Below are 13,072 nucleotides of genomic sequence, written 5' to 3' on the forward strand. Positions count from 1 at the left end.
GATTTCATTAAAATGCCTTAACCAAATCTGGTTGGCAACAGGTTTTTTAAAAACTCCATTTATAAAAAACTCATAGAACATTTTCACAGTACACAAATTAAAATCCACCCTCTTTTCTTTACATTTTAAAAACACCATCATTTTATTTTCTCCTTCTCCCTTCTTTTTAATCTGATCTAGCCATTGCCTTGGGATTGCTTTCTTGACATCTTCATACAGTTTTTTTAAAACCATGACATTAAAATCCTCTTTCTCCTCCTCCATTGCATCTTTAATCACTTGGAGTGGTAAAAATCCCTCTTTCATCTCCCATAAAACATCTCTCACTTTTACAATCCCCACTTGTAGCCACTTCTTAAAATAGATATCTCGCTCGTGTATCTTTATTTTGTCATTTAAAAACAGAGGTTGATTTAAAATCACTTCCCTCCCCTCCGGATTAAAATCCACCTCTGTTAAAAAAAGCCTCCAAGCATTTAAAACCTCTTTATAAAACTGTGGTATCCCCTCCATCATCCAACTTTTCAACTTCATCCATAAAATGTTTTCTCCAAGGTTAAAATTCCCACATTTATTTAGATAAAACCCCATCAATTTCTTCCATTCATCTCTCTTCTTATCATCCAAATATTTCTTAACCACTTTAACCCTCATGCTTTTCATCTTCTGTTCCACATCCACTAAACCCATCCCTCCCTCTTCTGGTTTTCCTATCAGCGTATTGTACGCTATCCTTGGAGGCTTTTTTTCCCATAAAAATTCTAAAATACTTTTTTTTATTCTCCTAAAAACCCAGTTTGGCAATGGCATCACATGTAATTTGTTCCACATTTTTGATAACATTAACATGTTTACAATTAAAATTTTTCCTTTCAAACTTAAAAACCTGTTTCTCCAAAAAATCAGTCTCCTATCCATCTCTCCCAATGTCTCATCCCACATATTATCAACAGTTTCCTTCTCATTCTTTGCTAAGCCTACTCCTAAAATCCTCATTTCTTGTACCTCTAGGAATTTAACAACCCCCGTTAAAACCTCTGACCTTCCGAACTTCATATATACTGTTTTTTCCTCATTTATTTTTGCACCTGATCCCTCACAATAGCACTTAATTTTTTCCATTACTTCTTTAACACTTTCTATATTTTCAACAACAATTGTGGTATCATCAGCATACTGGAAAATTTTAGTCAGTTCCTCTTTTTCTTCTAGTTTTATTCCCTTTATTTTTTTCTCTCTGTTTATTAAAAGCCCTAATGGTTCAGCCACCAAAGAATATAACTTCGCTGACAGTGGACACCCTTGTCTTATAGACCTTAAAACTTTAAAAGGTTCCGTTAAAAAACCATTACATTTGACTTTTGTTAAAATATCGCTGTATAAAACTGAGATCCATTTTATAAAATTCTCTCCAAAACCAAATTGTTTTAAAACAGCCAATAAAAACCCATGCTCCACTCTGTCAAACGCCTTCTCGAAATCCATGCTTATTATATATGCCTCCTTTCCTTTTTCTTTTATGTACCCCATTATATCTCTTATGCTACTCGTGATATCTGCAATGTCCCTCCCCTTTACTCCATATGCCTGGTTAGTCTCTATTATGTTTGGCATGATATTTTTTAATCTGTTCGCTAAAACCCTGGCTAAAATTTTAAAATCTGTGTTTAACATTGTAATGGGCCTAAAATTTCTCAGTTCTGCCTTGTCTCCTTTTCTCTTGTAGATTATTTTCATTAAGCCTAAGCCCATTCTTGGGTGTACCCTTTCTTTTTTAAAAACCTCTTCATAGACTTCTTTTAAAATCGGGCTTACTTTTTCTTTAAAAACCTTATAAAACTCACTTCCAATACCATCTATTCCTGGGCATTTCTTCACACTTAGCTGATTTATTGCTTGTATAATTTCCTCAGTTGTTATTCCCCTATCACATTCCTTCTTATCCCCCTCACCGACTTTTTGTGTTATCTGTTGTAACAAAATGTTCCTTTTTTCCTCATCCCCTTCCTCTGATCTAAAAAGTTCTTCATAATATGTGCTTATTTCCTTTAAAATCCCTTCCGTGCTTAAAACAGCTTGTCCTTCCTTATTCCTAAGTTCTTTAATTATTCCCGCCTTCGCCCTGCTTTTCTCAAGGTTAAAAAAGAATCTACTACATTTCTCCCCTTCTACTGTATACTTAGCTTTACTTCTTAACGTCGCCCCTTTATATTTCCCTTCTTCTATTTTCCTCAACTTTTCCTCCACTTCAATTACTCTTGGCACGTTAACTTCATTTTTATTCAACTCCTCTCTTAACGTCTTTCTTATTTCTTGTTCCTTTGTTCTTTTTACCTTTTGTAACAATTTACAGTAATTCATTACATATTTCTTTATGTCATATTTCATGTTTTCCCACCATTGCCTTTTATCTTCTATGTACATCAAGTCTTTTTTCCCCTCATCAAATTTATTTTCTATCTCTTTTTTAAAACTTTCTTCCTTTAAAACTTCAGTGTTTAAAATCCATACCCCTGGTCCCCTCATTTCCTTTTTAAAATCCATTCTCATTTGCACCATTTTGTGATCACTTAAGGTCGTTTCTTTATAAAACACTCCATCAATAAAACATTCCAAATTCCTAGTACATAAAAAGTAGTCTATCCTAGTTTGACACATAAAATTCCCTACCAGCTGTCTTCTTGTAAATTCCCTCTTTTTCCCATTTCTTTCTCTCCACACATCAATCATGTTATACTCTCCCATCAATGACATTAACTCCTTTCTTCCCCCATCCGATTTAAAAACCATTCCGTTAGCCATATCCATTTTACTAAAAACAGTGTTAAAATCCCCCGCAATTATTACCCTCTTCCATTTTTCCATTAACTCAGCTATTATCTTAAAATATTTTTTCTTTTCTATTTCTTCATTTGGAGCATGTACGTTTACTAAAATAAAATCATCTTCATCCATCTTAATTTCTACAGCCATGCATTTTCCTTTTGTGTCATTATACATTTGCTTTGACCTGATACCTCTATCTTTTCTTATTAACATCGCAACTCCTCCTCCTATTTTTCCCTCCGCATTATTAAAAAATAATTCCCCTTCCCATCTTTTTTTAAAATCCTCCATTACACTCTCTTTCCAATTTGTTTCTTGCAATAAAATCACATCTTCATCCCTGCACAGTTCCTTGACTTTTTCAAATTTCACACCATTCATTAACCCTCTTGCATTAAAAGTAACAATTTTCAACACAATTAAAAAAGATAAAAGTACAAACTTTAGCATCATAATTTTGTTATCCTATTTCCTCCCCCTCTTTTGCACTTCTTCCACAGTCTTGTTTCACCTCATTACTTTGTTTACACATTTTATTTTTAGCTTTCTCCAAATTGGGTATTACCTTAACTTTTCTTCTTCTTTTATTGGATGTTCCTGCAGTGCTGTCTCCGCCCAGGTTTTCACTGTCTTTGTCTTTTCTTTCCGTCTCACCTATCCATTCAGTCTCTTCTGGCTCCTCTGTTCCTGCTTGTCCAACTTCATTAAACTCCATCTGTACCTCCTGTGTTAACTCAGTCTTTTCAATCTCATTGTCATTGTCCTTGCTTACATTGTCCTCTCTTTGCCTTGATCCAGTGTCTTCCCTTTGCTCTTCTTCATTGTCTGTCTCATGCATCTGCCCACTCCCCTTCTCTTCTTCATTGTGCTGGTCTCCATACCAGCACTCGCATTTGTCCAGTACACAATTGCATTCTGGACACCTCACCACCTTACAGTCCCTCGCGAAGTGGCCTGTTTCCGAGCATTTGTAACATTTAAAGTCTGGACAGTCCTTCATCACATGATCAGGGCTCATACACAACCTGCAGGTTTTCACCTGCTTGCTATGTATCACTCTATAGTACTGAGGACCATCCTCCATTTCAATTCGAGTACTGTAGGGCAAGGAGGCCACTTCTTTTGGGAACTGTACCTTAAGGAACCTCGTTCCATCTTCTATGTTGGTGCCGGTATAAAATCTTCTTCTTATCTGAGAGACAGGAGTAACCCCCCATCCCTCCAGCTTCTGTAGAATCTCTGCATCATCCAGGTAAGCGGGCAAATGCATGAACGAGACAACAAATTCTCTGTTATTCAATTTTTTAATTTCACATAGTTTTCCTTTAATCATCAATCCTTCGTTCAGATTTTCAATATCTTCTTCCTTTTCAAACGTAATTTCGTACTCCTTCATCATTTTGGGTCTTACAGCCAATATTTTTGTCACATCCAACTTATCTTTCAGCGCTTGTATTATGTCTTCAGCTTTACCTTCATGCACTTCAGTCAAATCCACTACTACTGTAGCTTCTTTGGTGAAGGTTCTTTTATATCTCCTTTCAGGCCCATCCTTTTCTCGTTGAGTTTTTTCCAGTCCGTTTGCCATTTGCCGCCGTGTTCCTCGTGCCAAGTCCGTGTCTGTTGCCGTAGTTCCGTCCATTTTTCAAAAATAAGGAAAACAAAAAACAAACAAAAAAAAATAAAAATAAAATGATCCCTCCCAAACAGCTATGCTGTTGGGAGGACAAGTAATAACAAATAACCCAAAAAATTAAACAAAAAACAATTATTAAGACTCAAATAACCAAAAAACAAAAACACACCAAACAATTTTGGGTGAACCTTCTTCACCCTTCTATAGCCACCTCACTTCCTGTTTCACACTAGCTCTCTAGCGCCCTCAGGTTGGTATGGCCGTAAGTGAAGACTGCTGCAAAGAGAGAGCTATTTAGAGATCATCCAATCTAATCGCCAGTACATTATATAAGTAAGAAAGAAAACCCAAAAGCTTAAAGTACCTGGCATTCCTAGCCGGTCTCTCATCCAAGTACTAACCAGACCTAAGCCTGCTAAGATTCAGAGATTGGGCATTGACTCTTTTTTTTTTTTTTTTTGCAAAATTATTATATAATTTGTGAAATTTTCCAAAAAGTTTAAAGCACCTGGTATTCCCAGGCAGTCTGTCATCCAAGTACTAACCAGACCTAAGCCTGCTAAGATTCAGAGATTGGGCATTGACTCTTTTTTTTTTTTTTGCAAGATTATTATATAATTTGTGAAATTTTCCAAAAAGTTTAAAGCACCTGGTATTCCCAGGCAGTCTCCCATCCATGTACTAACCAGACCCAAACCTGCTAATATTCAGAGATCGGGCATTGACTCTATTTTTTGGCAAAATTATTATATACTAAGTGAAAATTTTCCAAAAAGTTTAAAGCACCTGGTATTCCCAGGCAGTCTCCCATCCATGTACTAACCAAGCCCAAAACTGCTAATATTCAGAGATCGGGCATTGACTCTATTTTTTGGCAAAATTATTATGTACTAAGTGAAAAATTTCCAAAAAGCTTACAGCACCTGGTATTCCCAGGCGGTCTCCCATCCAAGTACTAACCAGGCCCAAACCTGCTTAGCGTCTGAGATCAGACAAGATCGGGCATAGCCAGGTTGGTATGGCCGTAAGTGAAGACTGCTGCAAAGAGAGGGCTATTTAGAGATCATCCAATCTAATCGCCAGTACATTATATAAGTAGGAAAGAAAACCCAAAAGCTTAAAGCACCTGGTATTCCCAGCCGGTCTCTCATCCAAGTACTAACCACACCTAAGCCTGCTAAGATTCAGAGATTGGGCATTGACTCTTTCTTTTTTTTTTTTTTGCAAGATTATTATATAATTTGTGAAATTTTCCAAAAACTTTAAAGCACATGGTATTCCCTGGCAGTCTCTCATCCAAGTACTAACCAGACCTAAGCCTTCTAAGATTCAGAGATTGGGCATTGACTCTTTCTTTTTTTTTTTTTTGCAAGATTATTATGTAATTTGTGAAATTTTCCAAAAAGTTTAAAGCACCTGGTATTCCCAGGCAGTCTCCCATCCATGTACTAACCAGGCCCAAACCTGCTAATATTCAGAGATCGGGCATTGACTCTATTGTTTGGCCAAATTATTATATACTAAGTGAAAAATTTCCAGAAAGCTTACAGCACCTGGTATTCCCAGGCGGTCTCCCATCCAAGTACTAACCAAGCCCAAACCTGCTTAGCTTCCGAGATCAGACGAGATCGGGCATAGCCAGGTTGGTATGGCCGTAAGCAAAGACTGCCGCAAAGAGATTGCTATTTAGAGATCAGCCAATCTAATCGCCAGTACATTATATAAGTAAGAAAGAAAACCCAAAAGCTTAAAGTACCTGGCATTCCTAGCCGGTCTCTCATCCAAGTACTAACCAGACCTAATCCTGCTAAGATTCAGAGATTGGGCATTGACTCTTTTTTTTTTTTTTTTTGCAAGATTATTATATAATTTGTGAAATTTTCCAAAAAGTTTAAAGCACCTGGTATTCCCAGGCAGTCTCCCATCCATGTACTAACCAGGCCCAAAACTGCTAATATTCAGAGATCGGGCATTGACTCTATTGTTTGGCCAAATTATTATATACTAAGTGAAAAATTTCCAACAAGCTTACAGCACCTGGTATTCCCAGGCGGTCTCCCATCCAAGTACTAAACAGGCCCAAACCTGCTTAGCATCCGAGATCAGACGAGATCAGGCATAGCCAGGTTGGTATGGCCGTAAGTGAAGACTGCCGCAAAGAGAGAGCTATTTAGAGATCATCCAATCTAATCGCCAGTACATTAAATAAGTAAGAAAGAAAACCCAAAAGCTTAAAGTACCTGGCATTCCTAGCCGGTCTCTCATCCAAGTACTAACCAGACCTAATCCTGCTAAGATTCAGAGATTGGGCATTGACTCTTTTTTTTTTTTTTGCAAAATTATTATATAATTTGTGAAATTTTCCAAAAAGCTTGAAGCACCTGGTATTCCTAGCCGGTCTCTCATCCAAGTACTAACCACACCTAAGCCTGCTAAGATTCAGAGATTGGGCATTGACTCTTTTTTTTTTTGCAAAATTATTATATAATTTGTGAAATTTTCCAAAAAGCTTAAAGCACCTGGTATTCCCAGGCAGTCTCTCATCCAAGTACTAACCAGACCTAAGCCTGCTAAGATTCAGAGATTGGGCATTGACTCTCTTTTTTTTTTTTTTGCAAGATTATTATATACTTTGTGAAATGTTCCAAAAAGTTTAAAGCACCTGGTATTCCCAGGCAGTCTCCCATCCATGTACTAACCAGGCCCAAACCTGCTAATATTCAGAGATCGGGCATTGACTCTATTGTTTGGCCAAATTATTATATACTAAGTGAAAAATTTCCAAAAAGCTTACAGCACCTGTTATTCCCAGGCGGTCTCCCATCCAAGTACTAACCAGGCCCAAACCTGCTTAGCTTCCGAGATCAGACGAGATCGGGCATAGCCAGGTTGGTATGGCCGTAAGCGAAGACTGCCGCAAAGAGAGGGCTATTTAGAGATCAGCCAATCTAATCGCCAGTACATTATATAAGTAAGAAAGAAAACCCAAAAGCTTAAAGTACCTGGCATTCCTAGCCGGTCTCTCATCCAAGTACTAACCAGACCTAATCCTGCTAAGATTCAGAGATTGGGCACTGACTCTTTTTTTTTTTTTTTTTTTGTGCAAGATTATTATATAATTTGTGAAATTTTCCAAAAAGTTTAAAGCACCTGGTATTCCCAGGCAGTCTCCCATCCATGTACTAACCAGGCCCAAAACTGCTAATATTTTTTTTTTTTTTTGCAAAATTATTATATAATTTGTGAAATGTTCCAAAACGTTTAAAGCACCTGGTATTCCCAGGCAGTCTCCCATCCATGTACTAACCAGGCCCAAACCTGCTAATATTCAGAGATCGGGCATTGACTCTATTGTTTGGCCAAATTATTATATACTAAGTGAAAAATTTCCAAAAAGCTTACAGCACCTGGTATTCCCAGGCGGTCTCCCATCCAAGTACTAACCAGGCCCAAACCTGCTTAGCTTCCGAGATAAGACGAGATCGGGCATAGCCAGGTTGGTATGGCCGTAAGCGAAGACTGCCGCAAAGAGAGGGCTATTTAGAGATCAGCCAATCTAATCGCCAGTACATTATATAAGTAAGAAAGAAAATCCAAAAGCTTAAAGTACCTGGCATTCCTAGCCGGTCTCTCATCCAAGTACTAACCAGACCTAATCCTGCTAAGATTCAGAGATTGGGCATTGACTCTTTTTTTTTTTTTTTTTTTTTGCAAGATTATTATATAATTTGTGAAATTTTCCAAAAAGTTTAAAGCACCTGGTATTCCCAGGCAGTCTCCCATCCATGTACTAACCAGGCCCAAAACTGCTAATATTCAGAGATCGGGCATTGACTCTATTTTTTGGCAAAATTATTATATACTAAGTGAAAAATTTCCAAAAAGCTTACAGCACCTGGTATTCCCAGGCGGTCTCCCATCCAAGTACTAACCAGGCCCAAACCTGCTTAACGTCTGAGATCAGACGAGATCGGGCATAGCCAGGTTGGTATGGCCGTAAGTGAAGACTGCTGCAAAGAGAGGGCTATTTAGAGATCATCCAATCTAATCGCCAGTACATTATATAAGTAGGAAAGAAAACCCAAAAGCTTAAAGCACCTGGTATTCCTAGCCGGTCTCTCATCCAAGTACTAACCACACCTAAGCCTGCTAAGATTCAGAGATTGGGCATTGACTCTTTTTTTTTTTTTTTTTGCAAGATTATTATATAATTTGTGAAATTTTCCAAAAACTTTAAAGCACCTGGTATTCCCAGGCAGTCTCTCATCCAAGTACTAACCAGACCTAAGCCTGCTAAGATTCAGAGATTGGGCATTGACCTTTTTTTTTTTTTTTTTGCAAGATTATTATATAATTTGTGAAATTTTCCAAAAAATTTAAAGCACCTGGTATTCCCAGGCAGTCTCCCATCCATGTACTATCCAGGCCCAAACCTGCTAATATTCAGAGATCGGGCATTGACTCTATTTTTTGGCAAAATTATTATATACTAAGTGAAAAATTTCCAAAAAGCTTACAGCACCTGTTATTCCCACGCGGTCTCCCATCCAAGTACTAACCAGGCCCAAACTGCTTAGCTTACGAGATCAGACGAGATCGGGCATAGCTTTTTTTTTTTTTTTTTTTTTTTTTTTATTGGGAATTTCAGTTAATACAAAACAAACACATTTTCTTAGTCATACAATTTCATTCATCTCATAATCAAACTGACATCGTCATTGAAGTTTTTTAACTTAAGTAATACAATTCACATTACATAAAAATATGTCATCTTAATCATCTTTTCCTGGCATGTAAAAATGCTTTTGTTTAAAGATACATATAACATCATTTGTAAAAATTTTATAAAAATCCTCCATCAGGTCTTCCAATTTAAAATAATTGTACAACATTTCTACATAACTTTCTACCATTTGTTTAAAAATCACCCATAAATTTAAAATACAATCTCTGTTTCTGGCTACATTTCTTCTTTTCCATATAGCTTTTTTTGCTAAGATTAAAAACAAATTAACAAGTTTCTTATTTTCTTTGTTCTCTGTCATTCCCAGCATAAAAAACCTTTTCCAGTCAGTAACCTCTTCATTTTCTCTTAATTCTTTGACAATTTTTTTCAGTTCATTAAAAAATGGGTTAAGTTTTCCACATAATAAGAACAGATGTAAAATACCTTCATCTTCTTTTTTACAGACTTTACATCGAGCATTTGTTGCCTTCTGCATCATACACAATCTCATTTCTGTATAGATCACATTTTGTCTGATAAAATAGTCTAAACATTCTAAATCTACATCCAACCATTTCCATGTTCTATTCTTCCAAATGTCTTTTTCTTCGATTTCATTAAAATGCCTTAACCAAATCTGGTTGGCAACAGGTTTTTTAAAAACTCCATTTATAAAAAACTCATAGAACATTTTCACAGTACACAAATTAAAATCCACCCTCTTTTCTTTACATTTTAAAAATACCATCATTTTATTTTCTCCTTCTCCCTTCTTTTTAATCTGATCTAGCCATTGCCTTGGGATTGCTTTCTTGACATCTTCATACAGTTTTTTTTAAAACCATGACATTAAAATCCTCTTTCTCCTCCTCCATTGCATCTTTAATCACTTGGAGTGGTAAAAATCCCTCTTTCATCTCCCATAAAACATCTCTCACTTTTACAATCCCCACTTGTAGCCACTTCTTAAAATAGATATCTCGCTCGTGTATCTTTATTTTGTCATTTAAAAACAGAGGTTGATTTAAAATCACTTCCCTCCCCTCCGGATTAAAATCCACCTCTGTTAAAAAAAGCCTCCAAGCATTTAAAACCTCTTTATAAAACTGTGGTATCCCCTCCATCATCCAACTTTTCAACTTCATCCATAAAATGTTTTCTCCAAGGTTAAAATTCCCACATTTATTTAGATAAAACCCCATCAATTTCTTCCATTCATCTCTCTTCTTATCATCCAAATATTTCTTAACCACTTTAACCCTCATGCTTTTCATCTTCTGTTCCACATCCACTAAACCCATCCCTCCCTCTTCTGGTTTTCCTATCAGCGTATTGTACGCTATCCTTGGAGGCTTTTTTTCCCATAAAAATTCTAAAATACTTTTTTTTATTCTCCTAAAAACCCAGTTTGGCAATGGCATCACATGTAATTTGTTCCACATTTTTGATAACATTAACATGTTTACAATTAAAATTTTTCCTTTCAAACTTAAAAACCTGTTTCTCCAAAAAATCAGTCTCCTATCCATCCCTCCCAATGTCTCATCCCACATATTATCAACAGTTTCCTTCTCATTCTTTGCTAAGCCTACTCCTAAAATCCTCATTTCTTGTACCTCTAGGAATTTAACAACCCCCGTTAAAACCTCTGACCTTCCGAACTTCATATATACTGTTTTTTCCTCATTTATTTTTGCACCTGATCCCTCACAATAGCACTTAATTTTTTCCATTACTTCTTTAACACTTTCTATATTTTCAACAACAATTGTGGTATCATCAGCATACTGGAAAATTTTAGTCAGTTCCTCTTTTTCTTCTAGTTTTATTCCCTTTATTTTTTTCTCTCTGTTTATTAAAAGCCCTAATGGTTCAGCCACCAAAGAATATAACTTCGCTGACAGTGGACACCCTTGTCTTATAGACCTTAAAACTTTAAAAGGTTCCGTTAAAAAACCATTACATTTGACTTTTGTTAAAATATCGCTGTATAAAACTGAGATCCATTTTATAAAATTCTCTCCAAAACCAAATTGTTTTAAAACAGCCAATAAAAACCCATGCTCCACTCTGTCAAACGCCTTCTCGAAATCCATGCTTATTATATATGCCTCCTTTCCTTTTTCTTTTATGTACCCCATTATATCTCTTATGCTACTCGTGATATCTGCAATGTCCCTCCCCTTTACTCCATATGCCTGGTTAGTCTCTATTATGTTTGGCATGATATTTTTTAATCTGTTCGCTAAAACCCTGGCTAAAATTTTAAAATCTGTGTTTAACATTGTAATGGGCCTAAAATTTCTCAGTTCTGCCTTGTCTCCTTTTCTCTTGTAGATTATTTTCATTAAGCCTAAGCCCATTCTTGGGTGTACCCTTTCTTTTTTAAAAACCTCTTCATAGACTTCTTTTAAAATCGGGCTTACTTTTTCTTTAAAAACCTTATAAAACTCACTTCCAATACCATCTATTCCTGGGCATTTCTTCACACTTAGCTGATTTATTGCTTGTATAATTTCCTCAGTTGTTATTCCCCTATCACATTCCTTCTTATCCCCCTCACCGACTTTTTGTGTTATCTGTTGTAACAAAATGTTCCTTTTTTCCTCATCCCCTTCCTCTGATCTAAAAAGTTCTTCATAATATGTGCTTATTTCCTTTAAAATCCCTTCCGTGCTTAAAACAGCTTGTCCTTCCTTATTCCTAAGTTCTTTAATTATTCCCGCCTTCGCCCTGCTTTTCTCAAGGTTAAAAAAGAATCTACTACATTTCTCCCCTTCTACTGTATACTTAGCTTTACTTCTTAACGTCGCCCCTTTATATTTCCCTTCTTCTATTTTCCTCAACTTTTCCTCCACTTCAATTACTCTTGGCACGTTAACTTCATTTTTATTCAACTCCTCTCTTAACGTCTTTCTTATTTCTTGTTCCTTTGTTCTTTTTACCTTTTGTAACAATTTACAGTAATTCATTACATATTTCTTTATGTCATATTTCATGTTTTCCCACCATTGCCTTTTATCTTCTATGTACATCAAGTCTTTTTTCCCCTCATCAAATTTATTTTCTATCTCTTTTTTAAAACTTTCTTCCTTTAAAACTTCAGTGTTTAAAATCCATACCCCTGGTCCCCTCATTTCCTTTTTAAAATCCATTCTCATTTGCACCATTTTGTGATCACTTAAGGTCGTTTCTTTATAAAACACTCCATCAATAAAACATTCCAAATTCCTAGTACATAAAAAGTAGTCTATCCTAGTTTGACACATAAAATTCCCTACCAGCTGTCTTCTTGTAAATTCCCTCTTTTTCCCATTTCTTTCTCTCCACACATCAATCATGTTATACTCTCCCATCAATGACATTAACTCCTTTCTTCCCCCATCCGATTTAAAAACCATTCCGTTAGCCATATCCATTTTACTAAAAACAGTGTTAAAATCCCCCGCAATTATTACCCTCTTCCATTTTTCCATTAACTCAGCTATTATCTTAAAATATTTTTTCTTTTCTATTTCTTCATTTGGAGCATGTACGTTTACTAAAATAAAATCATCTTCATCCATCTTAATTTCTACAGCCATGCATTTTCCTTTTGTGTCATTATACATTTGCTTTGACCTGATACCTCTATCTTTTCTTATTAACATCGCAACTCCTCCTCCTATTTTTCCCTCCGCATTATTAAAAAATAATTCCCCTTCCCATCTTTTTTTAAAATCCTCCATTACACTCTCTTTCCAATTTGTTTCTTGCAATAAAATCACATCTTCATCCCTGCACAGTTCCTTGACTTTTTCAAATTTCACACCATTCATTAACCCTCTTGCATTAAAAGTAACAATTTTCAACACAATTAAAAAAGATAAAAGTACAAACTTTAG

At 35.9% G+C, this 13,072-nt stretch overlaps 1 protein-coding gene and 6 non-coding genes across 9 annotated transcripts in view; all 7 read right to left on the reverse strand.

The window, feature by feature from the left end:
* Positions 1–13,072, reverse strand: part of LOC127947410 (glutamic acid-rich protein-like) — a 255,412-nt gene that overhangs the window by 221,609 nt on the left and 20,731 nt on the right. The window lies entirely within an intron of this gene.
* On the reverse strand, positions 5,374–5,492 carry LOC127947697 (5S ribosomal RNA). Its single transcript, XR_008151490.1, has one exon. It is a non-coding gene; the product is annotated as a 5S ribosomal RNA (ribosomal RNA).
* On the reverse strand, positions 6,004–6,122 carry LOC127947985 (5S ribosomal RNA). Its single transcript, XR_008151732.1, has one exon. It is a non-coding gene; the product is annotated as a 5S ribosomal RNA (ribosomal RNA).
* LOC127947662 (5S ribosomal RNA) lies at positions 6,488–6,606 on the reverse strand. Its single transcript, XR_008151456.1, has one exon. It is a non-coding gene; the product is annotated as a 5S ribosomal RNA (ribosomal RNA).
* On the reverse strand, positions 7,250–7,368 carry LOC127948070 (5S ribosomal RNA). The gene has a single exon (XR_008151818.1). It is a non-coding gene; the product is annotated as a 5S ribosomal RNA (ribosomal RNA).
* On the reverse strand, positions 7,858–7,976 carry LOC127947548 (5S ribosomal RNA). Its single transcript, XR_008151346.1, has one exon. It is a non-coding gene; the product is annotated as a 5S ribosomal RNA (ribosomal RNA).
* Positions 8,346–8,464, reverse strand: LOC127947584 (5S ribosomal RNA). Its single transcript, XR_008151381.1, has one exon. It is a non-coding gene; the product is annotated as a 5S ribosomal RNA (ribosomal RNA).

Source organism: Carassius gibelio, chromosome A25, assembly GCF_023724105.1.
Source record: "Carassius gibelio isolate Cgi1373 ecotype wild population from Czech Republic chromosome A25, carGib1.2-hapl.c, whole genome shotgun sequence".
NCBI classification, from domain to species: Eukaryota; Metazoa; Chordata; class Actinopteri; order Cypriniformes; family Cyprinidae; genus Carassius; species Carassius gibelio.